The sequence below is a fragment of the Dipodomys merriami genome, unplaced genomic scaffold, assembly GCF_024711535.1.
Source record: "Dipodomys merriami isolate MVZ:Mamm:240054 unplaced genomic scaffold, mDipMer1.0.p SCAF_337, whole genome shotgun sequence".
In the NCBI taxonomy this organism is placed as follows: domain Eukaryota; kingdom Metazoa; phylum Chordata; class Mammalia; order Rodentia; family Heteromyidae; genus Dipodomys; species Dipodomys merriami.
In genome coordinates, this window is record NW_027204904.1 from 1,024,987 (window position 1) to 1,038,704 (window position 13,718).

A 13,718-nucleotide genomic window follows, 5' to 3' on the forward strand; every position below is an offset into this window, starting at 1 on the left:
TATAGTTCTAGCTATTCTGGAACCTAAAGCCAGAAGCTCACTTGAACTCTAGTTCAGGGCTCACCTAAGCAACATATTGAGATACTGTCTAAACACAAATAGCTGTCTTCATCTAACCAGACCATGCTCAAGAAATTATGTAGTCCCAAATGTTTGTATAAAGTACACTTAGGAAGAAGAGGTTCAGGTGTACCTTCACATACAAGGGTGACAGATAGGTAATGACAAATATTTAAGGCTTGAAGACAGAATTTTTATTGTGTTCACTATAAATGTTGTATTTGAACAGATCAGACAGACAGATAGAATTGTGTCCATTCATTGAGCCTAAATCAGAATAAAACATACTTAATCGAATCCATTACATGTTACCACAAATTATAAGGCAGCTATCCAACCTGGGTCCTTGCATCCAGCATAAGGAGAATTCAGGTAAGAAGAAAACATATGTAAAGATGATCGAAGGGTTTAGTAGAAGAGAAAAATAACAAAGAGCACATATTATAGACACACCACAGAGAAAAGGGCAATTCGGCCCAGGTCAGCCATCTTGGCCATTTTCCTCATTACAGAGATTGGTCTTGGGTTAAATAGGGAGAATTGTAGACCTTGAAGATGGCTTTCTGATTGGTGGCTATCCTTTCTGTTTCTTGTAATGTTATGACTTCAAAGATTTATTGCCCCATCCTTATGTACTCAACATTTTGAGCATACTCTTTATTCTTCTGTAGCCCTCTTCGCCCATATCCATGTCAGCTAGCTTTGGTTTAGCAGCTGATCATGCCATCTGCCAGTTCTATAGACCACATGTTCTGATTGACTACTTTGCACTAACTCACACTAGAATTACTCTGATTTAAAAAAATATGCCATGTTATACATGCATCTGAACAACATGTGGTAGCACATAGTACATTATGTATCAGGTAAAAATAGGGAATAAACATTTTCAGAACAAATACTGTAGTATATTCCCTAAAGTATTAAGTACTACAATTGTTTTATTGAAATGTATAATCATACGTAACTGGTATTTTTGTCAATAAACCTGCTTTTATTTAGGAGGTAGTATGTACAGAAATAGCTCTTAGACATAATATTAAGTTATCGTAAAAACAACTCCACTTCCATTTCTATTCAAGATGGGTAATTTAGGTATCAATTCCCTCACTTTCTAGAGCAATGAGTTCTCTTCTTCATAGGCAGAACACAGATTCTGATAGCCTTCTTGCTTTAGAGCTGGCCCTGACATCACCCTGACACACTGGCATGGCTTTTTCTTCCCACCAGGTTTCTATCAGATAGGGAAGCTTTATGGTTGCACACTGAAGACTGACCACCCCAATCTCCAGTCCATGTCTCCCAACTTGAGATAGGATATTCCTTACAGTACCTGAAGTCCATTAGTCCATTAGTCCATTATCTATCTATCTATCTATCTATCTATCTATCTATCTATCTATCTATCTATCTATCTATCTATCTATCTATCTATCTATCTATCTATCTATCTATCTATCTATCTATCTATCTATCTATCTATCTTTCTGTCTGTCTGTCTGTCTATCTATGCTCTATTTTGTGTGCCAGTACTGGAGTTTGAACAGAAAGCCTCATGCTCTTCCTTAGCTGTTTTTGTTCAAGGTTGTCAGCCTCCCATTTTAGCCACACTTCTGCTTCCAATTTTTTGCTGGTTAATTAAATATAAGAGGCTATGGACTTTCCTGCCCAGGGTGGCTTTGAAACACAATCCTCAGATCTCATCCTTCCAAGTAGCTAGGATTACAAATGTGAGCCACCCCTGGGTGACTTCTTATCTTCATACACCTCCTATGGTTTGTGTCATCACCCAAAGGGCTTCTAGCCATAGAAAGCTTACCCATTCTGTCCATGGTTTCAAGATGGAGGCAGCCAAAACTGACAGTCTCAAAGCCTGTGATTTCATCCCACTAGACCCTACCGAAGCCTTCACCACATGAGGCATCTCCCTGCCATGTTCTAGCTCCAATCTTTTTATATCCTTTCTCCCTTTTCTCACCTTCTACCCAGACATGCATAATCTCATCATTACCTTGGAACTAGTCATCTATCCATCCCATTCCTGGCATTTAAAGAACCCCTGGATTCCAATAGCTCAAGCCTGTATTCCTAGCAACTCAGGAGTCTGAGATCTGAGGATTGTGGGTCAAAGTCAGCTTAGTAAGAGTGAAGCCCACGAGAACCTTACCTTCACTTAACTACTAGAAGTTGAGCTGTGGTTCAAGTGACAGAACACGCTAGCATTAAGTAATAAAGTTCAGGGACCATGTACAGGCCCAGGTCTGTTGTGCATGTACACAAATACGCATGAAAACACATAATGTAATCTGGTTTTATTGTTTGGTGTTTGAATAAGGCTACTTGTTTACAACCTTAGGAAAGAGCACATTTCAGTTGCTTTTTCTACAGTGAACTTGGATGTAAGTCCTGTGTTGTCCTCAAACCCCTGAGTTTCAACAACTGAATATTACAAGTACTGGGATGTTATGCCTGAATGAAATCAACTGATGGTTGAGTCTGCCTTTGCCAGCTGACACTGTCCACAGGGTACTTCTAGTCTTTAGACACTTCCTATGGAAGTGACTGTCCCTTGTAATGTAAAGACTTTTCAGCGGGGGGGGGGGGAGGATGTTGGGCTGGTAGGGATGGTAAGGGGAAAAAAAGGAGGCAACAATGCTTAATAAGAAATGTACTCATTACCTTGTTCATGTAATTGTAACCCCTCTGTACAATGTTTTCACAATAAAACTTACTAATAATAAATCAAACAAACAAAAAAGACTTTTCTGCCCCCTGGCTCCTGAAACCTCCTCTGAAGTTTTCTTCCTCCTGTTGTCAGGATTCAGCTCATGTGTGCTCCTCTCCAAAAGGCTGAGCAAGCTTTCTTGGAAGATGCATTCTGTCTCCAGGGAGAATGAGACATAATACCTCTTTGGGCAGTAACTCAGGTTTCTGCCCAATCCCATCTGCCAGGATTTTGACTGGGCACTCAGAGCTGCAGCTAATATGGAATGAATGAAAAAGACAACAGTGAAAAAGAAGACCTCCCAAAAGAGCTTAGAGAAAGAGTCATAGATTGGAAATTGCTTGGAATATGGTCTTCCCTCCATGAGGCCTCTCCATTTACTAGCTAGCATTCCTGGGCTGGAGTGCCTCTTTGTGGCTCCACCCTTGGTCATGTATACAATTCCTATATTGCCAATGTAACATCAAAAGCTGATGTTCCCAGGGACATTGGAGGGGACAGCAAGAGGTAGCTACCTATTACTTACACACAAACTACTTAGGCTGTCTAAAGAAATGAAGTCTGGTCATTTGTAGCATTGTGTTGGCAAATTCACCATCTATGGATGGGAGTGCACCTTAATCCTAGTGGAGCTAGAAGAGTCATACAAACGGATTACCCTGAAGCTTTGAGCAGAGCTAGCTGTTGCTGCTGGCTTCTCGACTATTTTGTCTTTGAAGTACCAAGAAATTGATGAAAACATCAGCACATCAAAGCAATTCTCAGTGTTCTTTTGTCACAAGAGTTCCAAAATAAGTTTCCAGCAATAGTTTTGCAAAAGCTTTGGCTGCTCTGTCCCCAGGAGAGACGTCACCTGCCCAAAGTGCCTATTGGACCTGGACATCATCTTAGAAACCAGCTCATCTGGGCTTGTTTGAGGGCTCTCGAGGTAGAGGCGGGGGTGGGAAGTTGATATCACCAGACCTTATGTCTTTTATCGAGGCATTATCTCTTATTATAATGGTCTCTTTTCTTTTCAGTGAATATCAAGTGTTGTCCTGAATACTGGGTACAAAGCTGTGAACAGAATGAGGTACTTTCATCATGGGGCTTATTTATTGCTGCACAGCCTAATGCATCATAAATAAGTGGAGATTATGCAGAATATTATGAGAAAAAGGCATGGTAAGGAAAGCCAAACTGTATGATTTCACAATTGAGGGATGTGTAGCTTATACACAAAGCCCAAAAAACAAACAGCTTTAATGTTGTTTCTCTTTTTTTTTTTTTTGGTGGTAGTAGGGCTTGAACTTTGGGATTGGGCGTTGTCCTTGTGCTCTTCAGCTGAGGTCGAGAACTCTATTTGGTTTTCTGGTGATTATTTGGAGATAAGAATCACAGGGAGGGCTGGGAAGGTGGCTCAGTGGTAGAGAGCTCTCCTTGCATGCTTGAGGCCCTGGGTTCGATTCTTCAGCACCACATAAGCAGAAAAAAAAAGCCAGAAGTGGCGCTGTGGCTCAAGTGGTAGAGTGCTAGCCTTGAGCTGAAGAGCTGAGGGACAGCACCCAGGCCCAGAGTTCAGGCCCCACCACCCGACCCCCACGCCAAAATAAAAAAGAATTGCAGGGAGTTTCCTGCCCATGTTGGTTTTGAATCGTGATCCTCAGATCAGCCTCCTCAGTAGCTAGGTTTACAGGTGTGAACCACTGGTGCCTGGCTAATGTTGCTTCTTACTTGCTCACCTTTGGTGCCAACGACCTCCATGAGTCAAATCTCGAAGTGTCAAATTGAGAACTATCTTGTACTTTGAGAAGTTATAGGGAAATAAAAAATTCAGAGATATATGCCACAGGTTAGGGAGTCAAAGTTGGATTTGAATGTTTTGTCTCCCTTTGGGTGAATGCTTCCTCTTCAAAGATTTAACACTTTTCTCAAAAACAAAACCAAAAAATATGGGATGGATATACTTAAGGCATATCTTGTCTTGAAAGCCTTCTTGTTTTGAAATTATTTTAAACTCAAAGAAGAGTTGCAAAGAGTAGTGAGAGTTCCCACATACTTCTTCACTGCTTTTTTATTATGAACATACTATTAACATCTTATATAACCACTCTCATTTACTGATTCTAAGACATTCACATTTGCACAATATTTTCAAGCTCCAGATGTTATTTGAATTGTATCATATCCCTCTCTAATGTCTTTGTGTATGTGTTCTTGTATTAAAGTACTGATGGCCACAAAAAGGGGTCAGAAATCATTTTTTCCTTACCTGAAAAGGAAGAGGCATGGGACATAGTTCTAACAGTGTGTAAGTGTGGAGACTGCACATTTTGGAAATGGTTACAAGCCTTATTAAAAGAACTATCTAGTTAATAAAAGTTGTCACCCTGGTCAATTGTCCTGGGCCACTGCCTCAAATGTTGCCTTAAAAACCAGCTGGACACCCGCCTATCAAGCCTATGCCACATATCCTTAACCAGTCTTAGTAGAAATTTGCAGCCCAGAAAAATGTGTGATAACCCTTTTGAGTAGGTGTGGGACCCTGCTGCTGCTTCTACCCACCCTTCTGGATAAAGTTCAAGGACGGCCTTATAGTCATCTGGAAGGAAATCTATGTTGTCATCCTGACCATGTTGACCATAGTGACAGTGGACTGGACTCCTGCCTGACTCCATCACCTCTGACTGCTTCCCAGTGGAAAGCTGCTTTGGATCTGCTGAAACTGAGTCTGTGGTATATTATTTCAGTGATATCCAGTAACTCTCTCTATTCCCACAGTAGATATTGAGGGCAAGGATGATATCACTGGCTTGCCTCAGGCACTTCAAGGATTAGGAAACTAGAAATCCACTCTACAATCAAATCCTTGCTTGGTTTGGGTGTGGTAAAAGGCCGCTTCCAACAATAGCTATAAAGGAGAGATCTTTATCAATGGAGGTAGTAGGAGGAATGAAACTCACCCCTGCTATTAGAATTAAAAATTTAACAAAATTCTCCACCCAAGGGATGCCTTGAGGCATTTCTGATAACCTGGTTCCTCAAGCCAAAGAAGCAAAATGGGCCCAAAAGCCACAAAGAAACTCAGGGAAAGAAAGAGTGTAGTAAAGAAAGCCTTAGAAAGGAATTGAAAAAAAATCTCATCTGGATTAAAAAAAAAAGATATAAAAATAAGGATTGTCTTAAAATGTTTGTCACAGTGAAAAGGGGAAGAAGACAAACCCCAGAAAGTTTAAGTATGTAACAAATGGTAGGAGTATGTCTTAAAAATGAAGCTTATGAGTAAGTTGGTATGAAATTAAACTAGCTTTCATATACATAGAGTCATGATGGGTGAATTGATGTGGAACTATTCTTTATGTTTATCTGTATGGTAGGGAGGAAGGATATACCCACTTCAATCTAGATGCTGGTTTAGCTAATTAGAGCAGCCAGGTAGACTCGTTGTGAGAGGGGATTCTCTTAAATTTACCATGACTGAATGACTCCTTCCCTTTGCCCTTTTGCGCTCCCATTGCATTGTCTATTCCAAAGGGTTTATGCCCTGTGAAATGATGTTTGGCAGACCATCCTTCTTGTATCCTCGCTTAAAAACTGCAATGTTGACATAGATGACTGCTCCAGTCTTTACAGGCACTGCAGACTGTTCAACAGGAACTCCATTCCCAATTTCAGGCACTCCTGCAGGCAGCCCCTGTAGTTGGACCTAATTACTGATCATGAGACACTGTGTGGGTCATATGACATAAAAAAAACTAACTATCCTCAGTGGAAAGGACCTTATACTGCTATCCTAACAGCTCCAACCACTGTCAAGGTGAATGGGATCTGGTCCTGGATCCACGCTTCACCACTTAATGTGGCCCTGCTACCAGAAGAGACAAATGGATGGACCCTGAAAAGCCTCTCAAGCTAAGACTTATCTCATCATAATTTTTCATTTATGCTTCTGTGCTCTAAATGATGTTAACTACCACTGGCAGTTTAAAATCAGAGACAAGGGGACAGTTTTCTTACTTCTGCTATTGTAATGTCCCTGATTGTAGCAATTTAATTTTACCAACCAACTCAACTTGTGGAATATGACAAACTGCTTCAGGTATCTTGATGTCACACCCCTTCTCCTACTATGTTCTGGTGCAATGGAAGCCTATGGTCATACATTAATCCAACCTTGGCCTCTTGGATTTTGATAACAGCAGTTCCCCAATTAAATCTTTATACCAAAAGTGAAAATTTTCAGAGATTGTTATGCCACCTCTTAACCAAGAGGACAGATTTTATTCCTATAATGTTAGGGGTGAGTCTGGTTACCTCTGTTGGAGGAGCAGCTTTTGCTGGAGGTGCTGTAAGACATAGTTTAAAACTTGCTCAAGAATTTGAGGAGAGGGTAGATGAGGATACTCATGCCTCTTCAGTGTCTCTGGCATGCATACAAAGACAACTGAACTCTCTAGCGGGGGTGGCCTTGCAGAATCATACGGCACTAGACCTTCTCACAGCTTCCAAAGAGGGAACCTATGTTTTTCTAAGGGAAGAGTGCTGATACTGTGTAAATGAATCACGGCTGGAGAAGAAAACATAAAGGTTGTAGGTAAACTGTGTGAAGGACTCCACCAGCATCCATCTGCTAAACTAGATCTAGTATGGGTTCAAAGCCTTTTGGCCTGGTGGCTAGTATCCCTAGCCACCAGCAATTATACTATTTCTTCTACTTGTTATTACTGGTTCCTGTGTGGTTAAGTCTTTGATATCACTTATAGAAAAAATAATTGGGACTGTCAAGCTGATGGCCCTTCAGGCCCAGTACAGCCTCCTGAGTCAGGAAAAAGAGTCAAGAATTTGACTCAGTTACAAAAAGAAAGGGGAATGTAAGGATCTCTTAGGATTAAAGACCCCAAGACCAAGCAATGACACTGAGTCAGAATATTAACCTCTTATGGGGAACTGAGGAATGCAATAATCTCTTGCTTGAAACTGAGGAATGAAATAACAGGAAATTGCCATTGTAAAAGTCCCTTGTTTGGAAAAAAAAGTTGATGTTATCATACTAATAGAACTTTGCAGCTTGTACCTGCTTGTGTTTTTTGCCTTCATTAGCCTAGGCTGTGTTCATGTTTAGGGTCATAGTGTTAGCTCCCAAGTCTACACTGTGTCCCTGGCAGGACAACTTCTGTAACACCTAACAAACTTCTTTAATCTCTAAGCCCGCTTTGATGGACTCATTCTCAGACCCTGTAAGAATTGAAATAACAGTGATTAAGTTGTCTTAGACACTAATGAGGGGAATTTGTTTTAAGGATATCTCAGGTAACCTCAAAGTAAGAATAGAGTAGGATCAGACCTAAAATCTAGAAGTAGCCATGAACATCCATTGGCAACCTGGGAATGATTGTCTCCTGAACCCACATTCCTGTTTCAGCATTCTCACTGTTAAGAAAATGGAGGAAAACAGAAAAGGAATAGGCCAGACTCAATGATCAACAGGTGGGGACTGTTTATTGCCAGCAAGGTGCATAGACCTTTCAGGTTTGGAGGTTGTTTGAGGGACTATATTTTGGATGGACTTATATAGGGCTTGTTTTCACAAAGAAGCAGAAAATAAAAAGTGGCTTATGCTCTCTTAGGCCACAAGGAGACTTCCTTGACCAGGCCCACAAGTTGAATGTTCTACACTGGATGAAGGGCTATTGTCCCCTGGGGACCAAGTGTTATATCCTTGGCCAGGCACTGATTGGAACCTGCCTGCTGACAGGCATGTGGCCACGCTTGTTTTCTTGTACCTGGTGTCTTGCTTGAGCTGGAGGAATTAGGCAGGAATCAATCTTTCACTCACTGTAACAAATTTTTCAAGCCAAATTGCACAGATTCCAGCCTGTTACCTTTCCTGCAGCAGAATGTGGGGACATCAGGTTATACAGTGCTGTGGCGTTTTAGTGAGAGCAATGAAAAGAGTCCCCAGTATGTGACTTCTGTTAGAGTCATCGGAACTCTTGAACAGAAAAGTGTTGGTAGCTAGTTGTGATTCAGCTAGCTGCAGAAGGTCTCTGGCATCTCTAAAGGAGAACTGGGTCTCTCTGTTGACTGCCACTGGCAGGTAAGAATGTTACTGTAACAGAATAGAGTTCTAATGCCTGTTCCCAGAGCTAGGGCTGGCTCTGATTAGTAGAACCAAAGGACGAGGCTTGGGAGTGGTAGAGGCTGGTGGTCAAATGAATCTAGCTGCTCAGCAGAAAATGGAATATGAATTTTACTAAGAAATACTGGAGCATCTCTTACTCATGAGATACCCTCAAATCAGGCTTTCACTGAGCTGGATGCAGAGCAAAACAAGCACAAAGCCACTGGTAACAACCAAAAACCAGCCCTGCTTCTATTCCCTGCAAACATTCTCCAGGAAATATTGCCACACCATGCAGAACAATTCCTACCAGATCTGCTGAGTTTCTGCTAGGCCCAAAAGTCGGGTTCCCTTTCCATTTTACTTTTCATTTTCAGTCTTTTTCTCTTGCTTGTTTTTCTATGAGATCTTCTTTTATTTGTATTTATACACACACACACACACACACACACACACACACACACACACACACACACACACGCATTTGTGAAAATACCTTACAGAGAAGTTACAATTACATGAGTACATGAGCAAGGTAATGAGTACATTTCTTATTAGGGATGGTAAGAGGAAACAAAGTGGGAGGCAACAATGCTTGATAAGAAATGTACCCATTACCTTTTATTTGTATTCTGTGACAAGTGATCTGAATTTTCCCTGTTACTGCTTCCAGCACATGCTGCCCTAGGTCCAATTGAACACTCTACCACAATGCCTGGACCTCTGCTGTAACAGCTTCACCTAGTCCTATAATTGAATCCCAGGAGGCTGGGAATATGGCTCAGTGATAGAATGCTTCCCTAGCATGCATGAATTCATGGGTTCGATTCCTCAGCAACACATAAGCAGAAAACACCAGAAGTGGTGCTGTGGCTCAAGTGGTACAGTGCTAGCCTTGAGTAAAAGAAGTTCAGGGGCAGTGCAAAGGCCCTGAGTTCAAGCCCCAGGACTGGCACAAAAAAGGAAAAAGAATTGAACCCCAGGGCTTCCGATGTCACATTTAGAAGGCATGTTTTCTTCCTACATTGTCTGTCATGTGTATCTACAGCTTTCTCTAACAAAGGTTTTTCATTGAAACTACAGTTGCTTACATCTTAGCCTTAGGATCTGATATAGGGATTGATCTCTGGGCAACAGGGCTGGTTGAAATGCAAGACATTTCCTTAGCACAATTCAAGGGCCTACTCTACTTGTTTTAATGTTCTGGGAAAGTTTTCTTTTTTTTTTTTTTTTTTTGGGTCCAGTCGTGGGGCCTGAACTCTGGGCCTGGGCACTGTCCCTCAGCTCTTCAGCTCAAGGCTAGCACTCTACCACTTAAGCCACAGCGCCCCTTCCGGGGTTTTCTTTTTGTTTATGTGGTGCTGAGGAATCAAACCCAGGCCCTCGAGCATGCAAGGCAAGCGCTCTACCACTGAGCCACCTTCCCAGCCCCTGGGAAAGTTTTGTAAAGCAGTTTTGAAAGTTTGAAACAAGAAAGCACCAAGCTCATGGCTGGTCTCATTAACTATTGGGTGAAAACTCCAGAAAAGTGGTGGGAGGTGGGGATGTCTTCCTGCTTGGCCCATAGTAGCATGGCATGCAGCTCTTCTGCAATCAAGCATATTTCTACTGATCATATGTGGACATGGCCAGCTCATCCTGGTACTCTCCAGGTAGTATTTCTTAGGCACCAGGAACTCCATGTAATGAAGTTCAGGGAGTTTACACAGTGCAGAGAAGAGGCGCTTGAGGGTGCAGGCTCACAGCAGGTTAGCAAGGAACTTGAGCTCCTAGAGATAGAGGCAGGAACACAGGCCCAGGATCATCATGACCACATAGCTATGGGTAATAGCACACTCCACTGGGGTCCACACCCGCACTATCTGGGCAACCTGTTGCCGGAGCTTGAGGAAAGTAGAGGGATATAAATGAAGCAGATTGTGTCTACTGAGGTGCAACACATCCAGCTGGGCAGCATGGATACAGTCTGCCAAGAAGTTCATGTCCACATGGTTCAGAGCACAATTGGCCAGGTCCAGCATTCTCAATCATGTCCTGAACGGGCTGTAGAACATGGAATAATCAGCACTAATCAGGGGAGTTCCATGTGAGCAACAATGGATGTGAGCAATCCATCTGCTTGTCTGTCACAGAGAACAAAGACTACACCTTGCAGGGCAAGTCTTGTTCTTACCTGACTGCATGCAGTCTATGAAAATAGTTTGTGACACATGATGCTACATGAAATGCAAATGTCTGTGTCCATAAATATGGTTCACTGGGATGCAGGCTGGATCCCTTGCTTTCAGACAGTCTACAGCTGCTGGGCTTGCTGTGTGGTTCAGAATTAACCTGAACCAACGAAACCTTTGTCTTCATCTCACCTAAATGGCAGATTTTATCAACAACCATTTTCATATGAAAGGAGTTATGTACATGATCCTGGAGAGAACATCCACTCTGAGAGCTTGCTACAGAGGAAATGAGGCATTAGTAAGAAAAAAGAGCCATTACTCTAACAATAGAAGAATCCATTACTATAGAGCCAGGAAGGGAAAGCCAGACATCCCCAACTGAGGCACCATATCCACAATCCAATAATTCTGATTTAGATAGTGTTGGCAGCAAGCATCAGCAAAGGGGCAGCTGGGCCCTGTCTCTGACTGAGTCCCTCACTGTCTGTGCATGCCCCTCTTGATATCATAACTGCAAATGGGTGAAACTATTAGCTAAGACCTTATGATAATCCTGCTTATGGAGGAGGCCAGGCATTCCCCCAATTCCCATGAATGATCTTGGGTTAATATCTGCTCAGAAAGGCCAGGGTGACACTGCAGTCCCACAGTCAGCTGACAACAACCTCATGTCACCCAGCTGAGCCAGATTTCTATACCTGACCTGAGATAATGCCAGTCACACAGTGTTGGGAACTTTTTTGCACCACAATAGACAGCTACAGGAGTCACTATAGTTAGCTTTGCCTTATAAAGCAACATTCTAGACCCATTAGTTAGCATGTTCTTTTCACAGAGACCTCTCCCTCTCCCTTCCCCCTCCCCCTTTCCCTCTCTGTCCTGCTCTTCTTGCTTTCCCCCACTCTTCCTCCTATCTATGCTAGGGATTACAGCCAGGGTTTTTCATGTGCTGGTCAAACACTGTAGCATCAAGGCACATTTTAGCCCTCATTTTTCTTTCTTTCTTTTTTCTTTCTTTTTTTTCTTTCTTTCTTTTTTCTTTCTTTTTTTTCTATCTTTCTTTCTTTCTTTCTTTCTTTCTTTCTTCCTCTCTCTCTCTCTCTCTCTCTCTCTCTCTCTCTCTCTCTCTCTCTCTCTCTCTCTCTCTCTCTCTCTCTCTCTCTCTCTCTCTCTCTTTGTCTGTCTCTTTCTCTCTTTCTTTTCTTATTTTGAAGACCAAGACACCATTCAAACTCAGTATCTGATGCTTTTGCTCACTGGCTGGTACTCTAATATTTGAGCTACACCTCCAGACCTTGTTTTTTGAGGCAGTCTCCCCATGTTATCCATGCTGGACTTGAACTCACTTTCCTTCTTCCTCAGGCTTCTGAGTGTTGGGATTGCAAGCCTGGTTTTGATGCCTACCTTACACATTGTCTCTTTCTAACTAGAAGCAGTCCCCTGAGGTCCCTCACTATTCTGGATCACTCCTGGTCCTCCAACTTCTTTATTTCTCTTTTGTGCTCTCTTATGTGCAGCTCCAGAGAGCATTGAGCTTGGGGCTTTGTGAATAAGCTGTTCTTCTACCTATCACTCAGTGCCCCTACAGCCTGTGAAGCCAATGACCAGAGTGCTTGACCCATCCCTCCTCCTTTCAGTATCTGAGATTCACCCTAGGAGAATCTGGATCTTCCCTGTCAGCATGGAGAGGGCCACACTCAGCTCTATCAGGTAAGTCATGTGACTGAGCTCTCAGGAGATGGAGCCAAGGAGGCAGTCTTCATGCTTAGAAGTTGGGACAGAAGTGAAGGGTGTGTCAAAGGCCTTAATGGGGAGGATGAGTGAAGTCAGACGAGGGAATCCCACCTGGGCTAACAACTGCTGCACATGCCAGCATGTAGCCGCACATTGTGGGCAACTTCCAGCTTGCACAGCTAACCTGTCCTGGCTAGGCCTAACACCTGCAGAAGCTACCCAGGGCTCAAGCTGTCTTCCCTGAATGAGGGGCAGTGCATTTGCAGAGCAGCCATACCTGCTGATTCCAGGGCCTGCACCACTATCTCAAAGTTGCCTTCAATGGGCTGGGAAGGTGGTTCGGTGGTAGAGCGCTTGCCTTGCATGCCTGAGGCCCTGAGTTCGATTCCTCAGCACCACATAAGCAAAAGGAAAAAAGCCGAAAGTGGCGCTGTGGCTCAAGTGGTAGAGCGCTAGCCTTGAGCTGAAGAGCTGAGGGACAGTGCCCAGGCCCAGAAGGGCCCCACGACCGGACGCCCCCCCCCCAAAAAAAAGTTGCCTTCAATGACAAAGAAATAAATGAGGACTTCAATAGGTCACCTAACTGCACAGGGCTCTGCCTGTAGTTGGTAGCATATTCTAGCCAGGAGCTCAGTGTGGCTCCATATTCCCAGAGCCCTTCCACAAAGGCATTGCTGTACCTGCACATCCCGGATACCCATAAGGTCAGATCTCTGCAGCTGATAATCCTTTTAAAGAATTATTTAAGAAAGATTTTTCCTTTGTTTTATTTAGAAAAGAATATTTTAAAGGTTCATTCCCTGGAAAACACTTCCCCAGTTTTAAATGCCAAGACAAATAGTTGGGTTCCACATGAGAGTGCCATTAAGATACTAGAACTCTATGTACTTTTCAGGGATACAATGAATTTTGGGATGACTCAATG

At 42.8% G+C, this 13,718-nt stretch overlaps 1 pseudogene; it reads right to left on the reverse strand.

The window, feature by feature from the left end:
• LOC138803194 (tubulin beta-2 chain-like) overlaps window positions 1-13,481 on the reverse strand; it is a 50,837-nt pseudogene extending 37,356 nt beyond the window's left edge.
• Window positions 13,482-13,718: the final 237 nt, after the last annotated feature.